The 12,376-nt window shown below is 45.5% G+C and overlaps 1 protein-coding gene across 3 annotated transcripts in view; it reads left to right on the forward strand.

Annotated features, from left to right (window-relative positions):
- Positions 1–12,376, forward strand: part of PUM2 (pumilio RNA binding family member 2) — an 893,995-nt gene that overhangs the window by 575,391 nt on the left and 306,228 nt on the right. The window lies entirely within an intron of this gene.

The raw sequence follows: 12,376 nt of genomic DNA on the forward strand, positions 1-12,376 counted from the left end.
GCAGCCTCAACCTCAATATCCCATTCGGCGTGAAGTCAAGGTTTCCGTCGCGGAAATCCTTGAACAATTGGAATATCAGGGAGTTATTGAAACATGTGTGTCACCGATGAATAATCCTCTTTTTACTGTGACCAAGCCTGACGGATCGTATCGTTTGGTATTGGATTACCGGCATTTGAACTCGCATTGCCGTAACTGTGCAGTACAGAATACTCACGGCTCTGCCCTAGTGGATAGTCTAGTGCGTAAGCGTTTTAAAACAACGCTTGACATATCCAACTGTTTCTATGCCCACAGATTGGACAGCTTTAGCTCCCAATGGACCAGTTATACATGCGCTGGGGTCCAAAAACCATTCCGGCGTCTCCCAATGGGCTATAAGAATAGTCCTGGTATATTTACCGCACGCATAGTCTCTCTTTTGGAGAGAATCGACCCAGATGCTTGTTCGTATGTGGATGACATGTATCTCACAGACGACGAAATTTGGGAGCATCTGTGTCGTGTAAATTCAATTATTTGTGACTTTGCAGATATGGGTTACAAATTTAACTTTGCAAAATCGCACATTGCTGAGTACACGGTGTTGTTCCTGGGCTATGAGCTCAACAATGAAGGTAGAGGTTTGGCTCCTCACTTCTTGGAGAAATGCGCACAGTTGCGCGCTCCTACAACACTGAAAAAATTACAATCTTTACTGGGCTTTTTAAATTTCGGGAGGACATACATTCCGGAATATGCCCAGCGTATCAAGCCTTTGTATGCTTTGATACAACCTACCTTTTCTAAATCATGCTGGCTGCCTGAGCACTCAGCCATCTTGCAGTCCTTGCAGGCTGATCTGCTCGCTTCTAAGTTCTTACTGACTCGTGATAACCATACCAACCTGGTGATAAGAATAATACCGGGGACAGTGGGTTTCACGTACCTCACTTTTAATGAAGGAGACACAGTACCTATTGCTTACAAGTCACACTTGTACACTTCGGCTGAGATGCGGTTTCCCACTGTGGAAAAGGTTTTAACAGCTGTGCAGATGGCGATTCTTAAGGAACGAGCTCTGTCACAGGGGAAACGCATGTTGGTTGTTACACCCTGTCCACATTTGGAGGCAGTCACGAAAGCCAGTGTACCAAATTCAAAAGCTTTGCACCCTCGGTGGATTCAGTGGGCTGCGTCCTTGACGTCCACGGATGTCACGTTTATTTTTGACGCCTCGTTGCGGTCGGAAGAGTACTTGCAGTATGAGTTTGTTCATCCTGCTCCTCTAGCTATGCGACCTTTGGAGGACTTCCATTGCATCATTTACACTGATGGTTCGGCGCAGTTTGCGCATGGCTCTAAACATGCCTACGTTTCCGCGTACGCCATTGTGGTCGGTGCCATGTTGAACAATGAGTTCATATCCAGGGAGGTGCACACGCTGCCTCTGGGAGATTGCACCGCACAATTGGCAGAGCTTCGTGCTCTCTTACTAGCGTTGGAATACGCTGATCCTGGTGTTACTACTCTTATTGTGAGTGATTCTTACTACTGTGTCCAGTCTTACAATGAAAACTTGCACTTTTGGTTTCAGAATGATTTTCATGATTCCAAGGGTAGCACAATAAAACATAAGATGATCTGGGTTCGAGGGGCAGAGCTTAAGGCTACGTTGCTGCTCGTTTTTGTAATTCATACTCTTGGCCACCAGCGTGTTGGAGTCCACGCTGTCGGTAACTCGCTTGCTGATGAAGCAGCGAAATCAGCGGTGTCTACATACTTAGTTGCAGCAGTTACTCGGTCCAAAAGTAAGATTGATAGTGACATCTTGGCGGCTGTTGCTGCCACTGAGAAGGGAGATAAACATCCTACGGGGTTCCCTTCGAAGTACACATACCACTTAAGTCCCGATAAGGTTCCTTTTGTGAAAATTCCTGATGTTGGGGAACGTTTGATTCCCAACTCGGATCGCAGGGCTGACTTGATTACTGCGGCTCATGAAGGTGTGGCGTCTGCGCATGCGGGCGTCTCGGCCACTGTAACTCAATTACAACAACGTTTCTGGTGGCGGGGACTGTACAAACAGACGCGTGATTATGTCCTTCTTTGTGACATTTGTCAGCAGATTAAACCTTCGACTGCTACGCGTCCGCCACAGACACAGTTGTACATTTCTAATAAACCGCTTGGTTGTGTTTATTTAGATCACTGCGGTCCTTTTTCCTCTGATACTGCGTATAAGTACATCTTAGTAGCAGTTGATTCATGCACACTCTTTGTGTGGGTCTGGCCCCATCGCAGCGCTGATTCACGGACTGTCATTAGAGATTTGCACATCTTTGTAGGGATTTTTGCCTGTGGTACCTTCCATTCGGATCAGGGTCCGGCTTTCGCCTCTAAGGCGTATAAGGATGCCATGACTTCGATGGGGGTCCAAGTCAAGTTTTCGTCTCCCTACAGACCTGAGGGTAATAGTGTAGTGGAGCGAATGAACCGTGATTTAAAGCAATCTTTGACAGCTCGAGTTATAGGCACTGGCAGAAACTGGCTGACCCACCTCAATGGCGTGCAGCGTGCTCTTAATAATCTCCCTAGAGGGTCTCTGGGTGGGCGGACCCCATACGAAATGCTCTTTGGCATCAAGATGTACGTCCCTGACCTTGACGGTCTGGACTGCGTGGCTTGCGCCGCAACCTTTGACGTAGATGAACATTGTAATGTTTTACAGGATCTACAAAAGACCAGAGACAGTCTTGCAAAGGAACATTTGCCCTCCACGTGGGATGCTGCGTTGCAAATCCCGGTAGTCGGCTGGCTACCACAAGTTGGAGAACTGGTTCGAGAGAAGATCGATAACAAGAAAGAATTTGGTCCTTCTTACCGAGCTCCGGTTCCAGTGCTTGGAGTGAAGGGCACAAGAACAGTTATTTTACCAACGCTTCCTGGTCGTAAGGAAAACAGGTTTATCTCAATTGAAAATGTCAAGATACACAGAGTGGCCGATTCTTCTTAGCATGACACCGGCGGTTTCCTGTCCTTCCATTGTGAGAAATTCAGTTGTGGCCACTGCTTCTAATCCTGAAACTGAAGTGGCCATCGAATTACCTGCACTTTCCAGTCCTTTATTAAGTACTTTGCCCGGTACAAACCATGATGAAATAGATTATACTTACCCAACTGACATGTCCATGCCTGACCTGCAAGCACGTTTGGCCACAGAATCCAGATTTTCATTTGACACTGTTTCCAATGCCTCGAAAATACCCTCACGTTTTGCAGTTTATGCCAGCTTATTTAAAAAACATTTTTTGATTCCCCCTTGGACATATCTTTGGCTGGTGCTCTTTTCAATTTACCTTTTTATGTCAAATGGGTTTGTGTTTTATTTTTTTCGAATTATGAATGGACACTGTCGAAGAAAGAACATGCATTCGACATCTCAATGGAACTTTGGCTCCACTTTCCTCATCACATTCTGCACACAGAATGAGAAGAGACTTGACTTTTGTTAACATCACTGCTTGGCCTGTCCTTGATGGGATAGTGTGGTGTAGGAAGGTGGATATCTGACTATGGTTGCCCCCAACTTTTTGCCTAGTGTTTTGCTGGTTTTTTACTTAGTTGGCCTGGGATCCTGCTATTCAGGACCCCAGGCTTCCTGCTCTCTCTGTTAAAATGGACTCCATGTACCTTAGGTACATATCCAATTGGATACTGGGTCACCTGATCAGTCCCTGTACAGTTTACCTTAGGTATCCAGGGCATAGGTGTACCCAGGGCCTACCAGGGGCTGCAGCATGTATTATGCTACCCCTGGCTGGCCACCCAAATCTGACACAACTGGCTGCACGACAGCTGGGGCAAAGTGGTATAAACACCCTTTGCTTTAGATATAGTATTCCTATATCTAACCCTAAAATGGACACATATATTCCTATCAGTCACTCCTATGGCAGGCCTTATCAATCCTGAAGGCAGAGTGCTTGGAATTATGTGAAATGGTGCTCTGGCATGAGCTGAGCCCATTTGCAGCTTGCGGAACCAAGTCCTTTAAGCTGTTCCATGATAACGCTATACTATATACTCTTAAGTGCATTATAATCCTCGCGGTTAAATGCTAACTTTGGCATAGCATTATCAAAACATGTCGAGTAAGGTGTCATACGAATTGGAATACTAACCCCTCGCCAATTCTGGCGACGGGGTTAGCATTCCACCCTTCTAGAGGGACACAACATGTATGTAACTGTAAACCCCCGTTAAAGTTAACTCGAGCCTCAGCATCACAAAATGGATGCTGCCACCACAGACACAAGTCTGACCTCCTGCTGCTGGGAGTCCTTCCAGCGAGGGTGGCTTGGACAAAGGGTTTCCTGCCTTGGGAGGTGCTAGCACCACCCCAGACAGGATTTTGTGTATTAGGTAAGGCCAGGCTGAAAGGAATGAGACATGCCTGGGGCACACAAGGTGCCCTGTGCATACACCGGTTCCAACCAGTTGCTGGGGCACTCCAGCCCCAGCTCTGGCGGGAAACTGGACAACGGAAAGGGGGTGTAGCCACCCCCCTTCCTGGTCCCACCCAGGGGAGGGACCTAGTCGTAGTGCAGCCCCCTATAGCCGGAAAAAGGTAGGAGCTGGTCCCATTCCAAGTTAGATTAATCTTGACAACTTCCACGAAGAACTCTTGACCTTCGACCTCCTGGACACCAGAAGACTAAAGAATCTCCCCTATGGTCAGGGAGTGACCATCCTGCTTCGCAGGCACCATCAAGCTTCTGTGCGGTTTGCTGCAAGTCCTTCCTTCCCGGAATCCGACGACCCAGCTCGACAAGACCCGGACCTCCAGACCTCTCTGACCTCTACCCACATCCACAGCACAGCTGGGACCCGTGGGTGCGACGAGCAACGTGGAGACGGCCATCTTGAAGAAACCTACACAGCGCTTCCTGCACGACCCCTGAGGGTTCCTCAAGTGAGTGCATTGGGGACTGAGAAGCCCCACACCGACGCAGCTCCTGCACCAAAGACCAGCCCCCCAGCATCCCCGTGATCTGCGTGGGGCCCTTTTGCCTGGTTGCTGCACTTCCTGTTGTCTGGTCACTTGTCGGCTGGCTTGTGCCCTCTGAGACGACGACCCGAAGATTTCGACACTGCTAGTCTGGTCCCCCAGACTGGCCCTTGCTCCCTTGTAAAAGAGGAGCACCGCGGACCCTCCTGGTCCACTCAAGACGCCATCTTTGTTTCACCGTGTGGCTTGCATTAGCCAAGGCCTGTTGTCAAGATCGACGATCCGACACCGCCAACAGCAGCAGACTACGTGGGACAGCTCGTGCCTCCAGCCTGGTCGTGAAGAACAGCTCCTGGTCCGCGCAGCTACAGAGAGAAGCGACCCTTCCTTCACCTGAACGCGGCGACAGCTCCTGGTTCCCTCCTGGTTCCAGCACCGTCACTGGCTAGTGACCAAGATTCTGTCCCCTTCCTTTTCAGGACTTCCTTCTTCCTAGTTCCATCCTTGGAACCACCGGACTCCTCCATCTGGCTGCCTGCCAGCAACTTTTTGTTTCAGGCATCACTGGGATCAACGCAGCAAACCCGACACTACTTCAGCCCTATGCACCCGCAGCCTGTGGGTTAGGTAACTAAAGCTTCTAGGTCCTGAAGTCTGTGTCCACTATCCTAGTGTCCAGGTCCACTGTTGTTTTCCCTCCATCCAGCCGGGTTCGTCCGGAATCCGTAACTTTGTAGACTGTTGCATCCATAGACGTTGGTACGCATCCCGCGTGAGAGTTCCCACTCTGCACGTGAGTCCCGTGGGCCTCCTGCTCCTTACTTACCTAGTTTGTAGTGTACTCCCACCGATCCTCCAGCCTCTGGATCTCCTTACAGTATTTTCTTTCCTCGCATTCCATTGTTTTGAGTATATGGTTTGTCGTGCCCCTAAGGCACTTGTGTAAATATTGTGCGAACTAGTATTTCCTTTTTAGTATTGTCATGTGCTTAGCCCTCTGATCTCATAAAGAGTTCAGAGGTGTTGTTATTAATAAATAGATTTTTTATTTTCATAACAACCTGTGTGGTGTCCTTTCATTTGGTATTCAAGGGGTTATACTGTGGTAAAACAGCTGGCTTCACATGCCAAAAGAGATTAGCCTAAAGGACTGCTTTTGTCCACGCTACTAGGATAGCTGGTCTATCAGGTTGACTTTCAACCAATCACCATAAGGGGTTGCTTGGACTGATACAAGGTGATCACTAGAATTAGTGAGCATCATATATCAGGCCAACTTCTCACATGTGGGATGCCGTTAGATTTCAAATTCATGGCCCTACTGAGGTTGTTAATGTCCCGAATGTGCTTAGGGTTAATATGGGGGATGTAGTGAAACAAAACATTCGCACTGATGATTGGGATGTTCAGGCCGTAGAGTCTTTGTTTTCTGATTTGAAATACTATGCTGCCTTTGATGCTGAGGATTTATACTTAGAATCTGCTAATTATGGTGATTTGTTTTGCTTTCAACATTTTGGCAATAACTTCTTACACAAAACGACTTCCAGACGGAATACTGTAAATTATACACAATGGGAGCATTGCCCAGCTCCTAAACAAGGCAGTTCAAGTACTTTTTTGAGAAAGTACACTTATTTTACTGACTTCAATCAGTCTAATCCCGAGTCCTTTTATTTCAAAATGACACAAAAGCCTATGTCCAAGGTTAGACTTACCGATACCAAATTATTGTACTCGAAGTCCTTTCTTGATCAGCTGACTGTTGGCGGCTATGAATTATGGAAGGAAACTATTGACTTAAAATCTGTTTGGGGTTCTAAAAGCTGGCAGGTACAAGGTACTGAGGCTTTGCACCGTGCTTGTCTCATCCCGAATCAAATGTTGTTTTTGAATTTTTCTATTTCACAGACGACATGCTTTGGATTGGCTACTTCTAAAAAATTTAATTCTCCGACCATCCCTGAGTTAGAGGAATATTCTGGCTGGAGTAATTATACTAAGTTTTCGATTAGGGACTTACAGACCCTATTGCTGAATTCATCCTTTAATATATCCAGTTTGGATCCAAAAGGTTGGCTGGTGTGGCACAGAAGTGCTGATTCATGCCAGCACCGTTTTCTGGGTTTATCTGATGGCTTTACACAGGTCAGGCCTGATCCACGTTTTGAAAATGAACATTCTGTCACTACTTATTCTGTGGGCAAATTATGTCAAAGTTGGTTAAAACATTCTAAATTGTCTGCAGTTAAATTACATCTTGCAAAGTTAAATGATGATGTAGATTTGAAGATTTCATCAAAGGCCCGGCTAGTGGTAGATCGAAAAGATGGATATATGCTGTTTACAATGAAATCTGGAAGACATCACAGATTGAGACAGCGACACGCCTTAGAGCTATAGATCAAGCCAATCTAGAAAAATTGCTTGCTGTGGTTGATAATAGTATTAACATGCTTTCTTCCCGCATTTACACTTTAGATAATATTGTGTCTTCTGTAGTGGATATTGTGCATGATGAAGTGTCTGTGTTGTACCATGGACAGAATCAATTACGTTCTATCATGCAATTTGCATGGACTCTTCAAACGCTTAAATCTGGCAAGGTGCCATGGACCTACATGAATGTTTCTTCTCTCTTTGCCCCTTTAATTTGACTGACAAGCAGCGCTTGCTTTCCATGCGAGATGCTTCATTTTCTATGTTACATATTGAGAGATTGGAGTCCTTGCCTTTTTCTGTGGCAGAGGCCAACGCTGCAACGTGGCTTATCCACGGTTTAATAACTTTACCTTTTGCTTTATATAAATTTACAAATTGTATGAGATATGTTGCCATAGGTCGCTATGAGCCCTTAGGTAGTGCTTTTCTACATGAACTCTGGTCCCTCCCTTTCACTTATTGATGTTTGAAAGACGGACAGGAGGTTTATCTGAATGGGGAGGAGTGTACAGAAACGCCAGACCATTCGCTAATGTGTAGGCATATACAATTGCACGGTTCTTGTAACCAAGACCGGCCAAACTTAGCCTGTGTTTTAAAAGGGACTCCAGTTCCTGCAATCACCCCGACTTTTACCTTACTGGGAAACGGAAGTTATTTGCTTTTAAATAATGAAGATTGTTGCGGGTTAATTAGAGGTGTTGCTTATGTGGTAACCGTAACTGAGCGTGTAGTTTGCTGCAGAAATGTTCTGTACCCACCCACGCATGAAAATAGGGATGTTTCCATCTGGCCACGCATCCCAACCTTGACAGCAGAGTTCAACGGCATGAGCAGAATAAGGGCTCTATTGTCCCAGAAAGAAGTGGCCTTGAGTTCGGCTAGGGAGACTTTCGTTCTTCACATAGCTAATACACGGACTGAGGTTCAGGCCCTTTTAAATACTGATTTACCGTTGCATTTCAGCGAGATGGTACATTCTATCTTTAACGCGTCCTCCACAACTGGGCTGGCGCATTTTTTTAAAACTGTTAGCAGTGGTCTTGTAACTTCATTTGAAAACCTCTTTGGACTCATCCCTGCTTTCTTCCATTCCATTTTTTCGAGTTTGTTTGGTTGATTCCCGGTTTTACTTGCACTAGCGGCAGCCGTTCTAGTGGTTGTTTGCTTCCTTAAATATGGATGCCCCACATGTGGAAGGAGCCGCCCAGCCCCTCCTGGCACTGTTTCGCAACCGGATGCTTGAATATTATGGCACGCTGCCGCTTGCGATTTTAAGCACGGCATATGGATTATCGTTTCGATTTTCCTACTTCACCTGTGCCCAGCCTGTGTTTCATTGCCTAAGCTGTGATTTTGACTGGGCCATTGATTTGTGTCTCTGTGGACCGGTTTCTCCTGAAGTCGATTTTATTCAGCTGATGAGTCCCATAGTTACTCACGAGTTGGTTTGTACTGGCGACAGGATTATGGCCTTAGCAGCGATGCATGGACTAATGGGTCCTTGGAACATTCTTACAGCGGTGCAAGATTTCTTGGCACTGAGCTTTCTTTAAAACCCACCGAGTTGTCCTCTGATGGTAATAGAGGCTCCGGTTCTGGGAGAACACGTTTGTTCTTTTCCTCTTTTGAATTGGATGGCTGAACTGTTTTCGGATGAAGACGGTGATTTCCTATTGGAAGCTGTTGCTGCATATTTTGCATATTCGGTCTTGCCATGATGACCCTTATTGGTTTATGATGATGCCCAAATTTTTTTTTGCATTTTTTCACCTCCCAGTCCTGTTGACTTGAGTGCTGTTGAATTCTGAAATTGAAATTTTTTGCATTTTGATTTGGTTCATGTAGTTTTTTATAATTATAAGATTGTTCATAGTTCTTGAACTCTGCTCTCATGAAATTGCCCTTATCTTATCCGTGCTCGGATCATGGGGGGGTGTCATATAGCTACTGTTTATCTTTATAATGTGTTAAGTTAGCATGGGCTTGTTACATGTTTAAACGCCATTTTTCCTTTTTGCTGCTTCTGCACACGACACTTAATTGTTGATTTAGCTTTCAACCTAGTAGCCCGTTGTGGTTTACATGAGAATAATATGTTATTTCTCTGCTATCAGCTTTGCTTAATAAACTATGTCTGTACAGAGAGTGCTGAAGCTTCAGGAATAACACGATACAGAATTGTTATGAGGTCTGATCTCCGCACCTTTATAGACATAACATAAGTGCAGCTTCTGCCAACTTTAGGCGGGTTTTATATTGCTTTGCTTAGAGCACAGATGGACACTTGATGCTGTTGGCATGCAGAGAGAGCTGGTGTATGCTGATGTGATCTCTTCATTCTAGGATCCTGAGGTATGGGCCCGCCCTGCTAAAACCCAAAGAGACCTTCTTAGCTATTAATATAATATATGAGTTAGGGAGGGTGAGAAATAAGTGTTGTTAACCCTTATTCATAACAGCATGTTAACATGCTGTCACCATTTGCTTTCTATGGACTAGTAACTATGCTACTTTGCTTCTGATAATATGTTTCCTTGTATTATCTAAGATACTGCGCCTGAGAAAACGGCATTAGTAAATAAATATTTCAAATGTGCACGTTTCCTCATTTACTCCACGTTCTGGTTTGAAATGATTGTATAACGAAAGAGTGCTCATGTGTTCCACTTAACCTGAGGTATTGTAAGTTCATGTTCTGGTTTGTCTAAACATTGTGAGTTTGTTATGACCAATGAGACACTGTAGCTAGCTCGGTAAGGGGTTTGTTGGGTACTAAGGTAAGTTTTGGGTCACCCTAATTCGCTGAGTTTCCAATACTCTGTGCACAGTTCTGTGGGAGAACAGAAACCCTGCTACAGCAGCAAAGAAGAGAAAAATTGATACCTCACCACACCGGAGATGCCTCCTAAGAAGAGACTTTGCAACATCGCCTATAAGACCCTCTAATCCTATTCTTTCTGCTAAACCTGTATCTCCTATACACTCTCCTACACAATCACCTAGATTATCACCAAGCTCACCCTTCTCACCACAGGATGAGGATGATTTAGGGATTGGGGACGGACATGGTAATTATCCCTTAGATTACCCTATTGACAATCACACTACCCCTCCACAGGGTACATGGGATGATTATGACGATCCTGCAAATCCTCCAGACATCCCTGATCCAGATGCAAACCCATCTAAGCCATAACCCCCAGACGAAAATATAGGTTTTAGCCAACTTATTAATAGGGCTGCTCAATACCATGGTGTGCCACTACATTCTGACCCCATGGAGGAAGATTTTTTAATGGACACTTTTGCTCAGTCCCATAAGATCATACATACATTGCCCATGCTTATAGGGGTAAATAAACACACACCCGACATATTTAAAGCCCCGGTCAGGGCCAGGATTCTCAATCCACGTATTGAGAAAAATATAGACCTTCCCCTTTAGATCCCTTGTACATCAAGGCACAACTCCCATTTGACTCCTTGGTAGTCTCCAATGCAAGAAAACGGGCTGATTCCCAAACTTCTTGCGAAGCACCACCCCCAGATAAGGAATATAAGCTGCTGGACGCATCAGGCAAACGTGTTACTTCCCAAGCAGCTAATCATTAGAGGATAGCCAAAGCACAATCTCTACTCGCCAGATATGACAGGGCAAACTACGATGAGCTAGAAAACCTTATTCAACGCTTACCTGACCAATACAAAGCCAAGGCCAATGATTTAGTCCAGGTGGGCAATTTAATTACAAATGCCTCCATCAAATGTGCCCTTGATGCAGTAGACACTGCGGCTAGATCTGTTAACACCAGTGTCTTACTCCGTAGACATGCATGGTTATGCATTTCCAGATTTAAACAGAAAGTTCAAACAACTATTTTAAATCAATCATTTGATGACCACTTCCACATGGTCACTGTGCAACAGGTTCTTCCACTGCTCCAACAAGGCTATTTCCTTGCCACCTTATATCGCAAGGACGCCTACTTCGAGATTCCTATTCACCCTGCTCACAGGAAATATCTATGTTTGTAGTGGACGGTCAACACTACCAGTTCAAAGTCCTTCCATTCGGAGTGACAACAGCGCCCAGAGTCTTCACAAAATGCCTCGCAGTGGTAGCAGCCCACTTAAGACAACATATTCATGTGTTTCCTTACCTGGACGACTGGCTTATAAAAGCCAAGTCACACATAGATTGTCTACAACAAACACACAAGACAATCCAGCTGCTGCACGACTTAGGGTTTACAATAAACCTTGCCAAATCACATCTTCAACCATCCAACATCCAACAGTATCGAGGGGAAACAGTAGATACTTCCAAAGCACTAGCATTTCCCAATCCTGCCCGGATAGCCACTATGCTACCTCTCATAACAAAATGTTAACCCCAATAATCACTACCAGCTCGAGTTTTTCAGCTCATAGGGATGATGGCCTCTTGCATCTTAATTGTCCCTTAAGCAAAACTCAAAATGCGTCCATTACAGGAATGTTTGGCACATCAGTGGAATCTGGCCCAGGGGCAGCTCACAGATCTGGTGTTGGTGGACAGCCGCACACATCGTTCTCTGCAGTGATGGAACACACAAAATCTTTCCAGAGGGCGGCCGTTCCTGGACCCAGTTCCACAGATAGTGCTAACAGCAGACGCATCGCTCACCAGCTGGGGAGCGCATCTCTTAACCCATACCATTCAGGGTATATGGACCCCTCAACAGAAACTCTTCCACATCAATCATCTGGAGTTACTGGCCATATTTCTCGCTCAAGTCTTTTCAGGTAAACCTCGTAGGCATAGCTGTCTTCATCAGGACGGACAACATGACCGCAATGTAATACATACAAAAACAGGGCGGGGACACACTCCCTACAGCTTTAACAGCTAGCACAAAGCATATGGATATTGGCCATTCCTCAAATATACCTCTCAGCAGA

This window comes from Lissotriton helveticus, chromosome 6, assembly GCF_964261635.1.
Source record: "Lissotriton helveticus chromosome 6, aLisHel1.1, whole genome shotgun sequence".
In the NCBI taxonomy this organism is placed as follows: domain Eukaryota; kingdom Metazoa; phylum Chordata; class Amphibia; order Caudata; family Salamandridae; genus Lissotriton; species Lissotriton helveticus.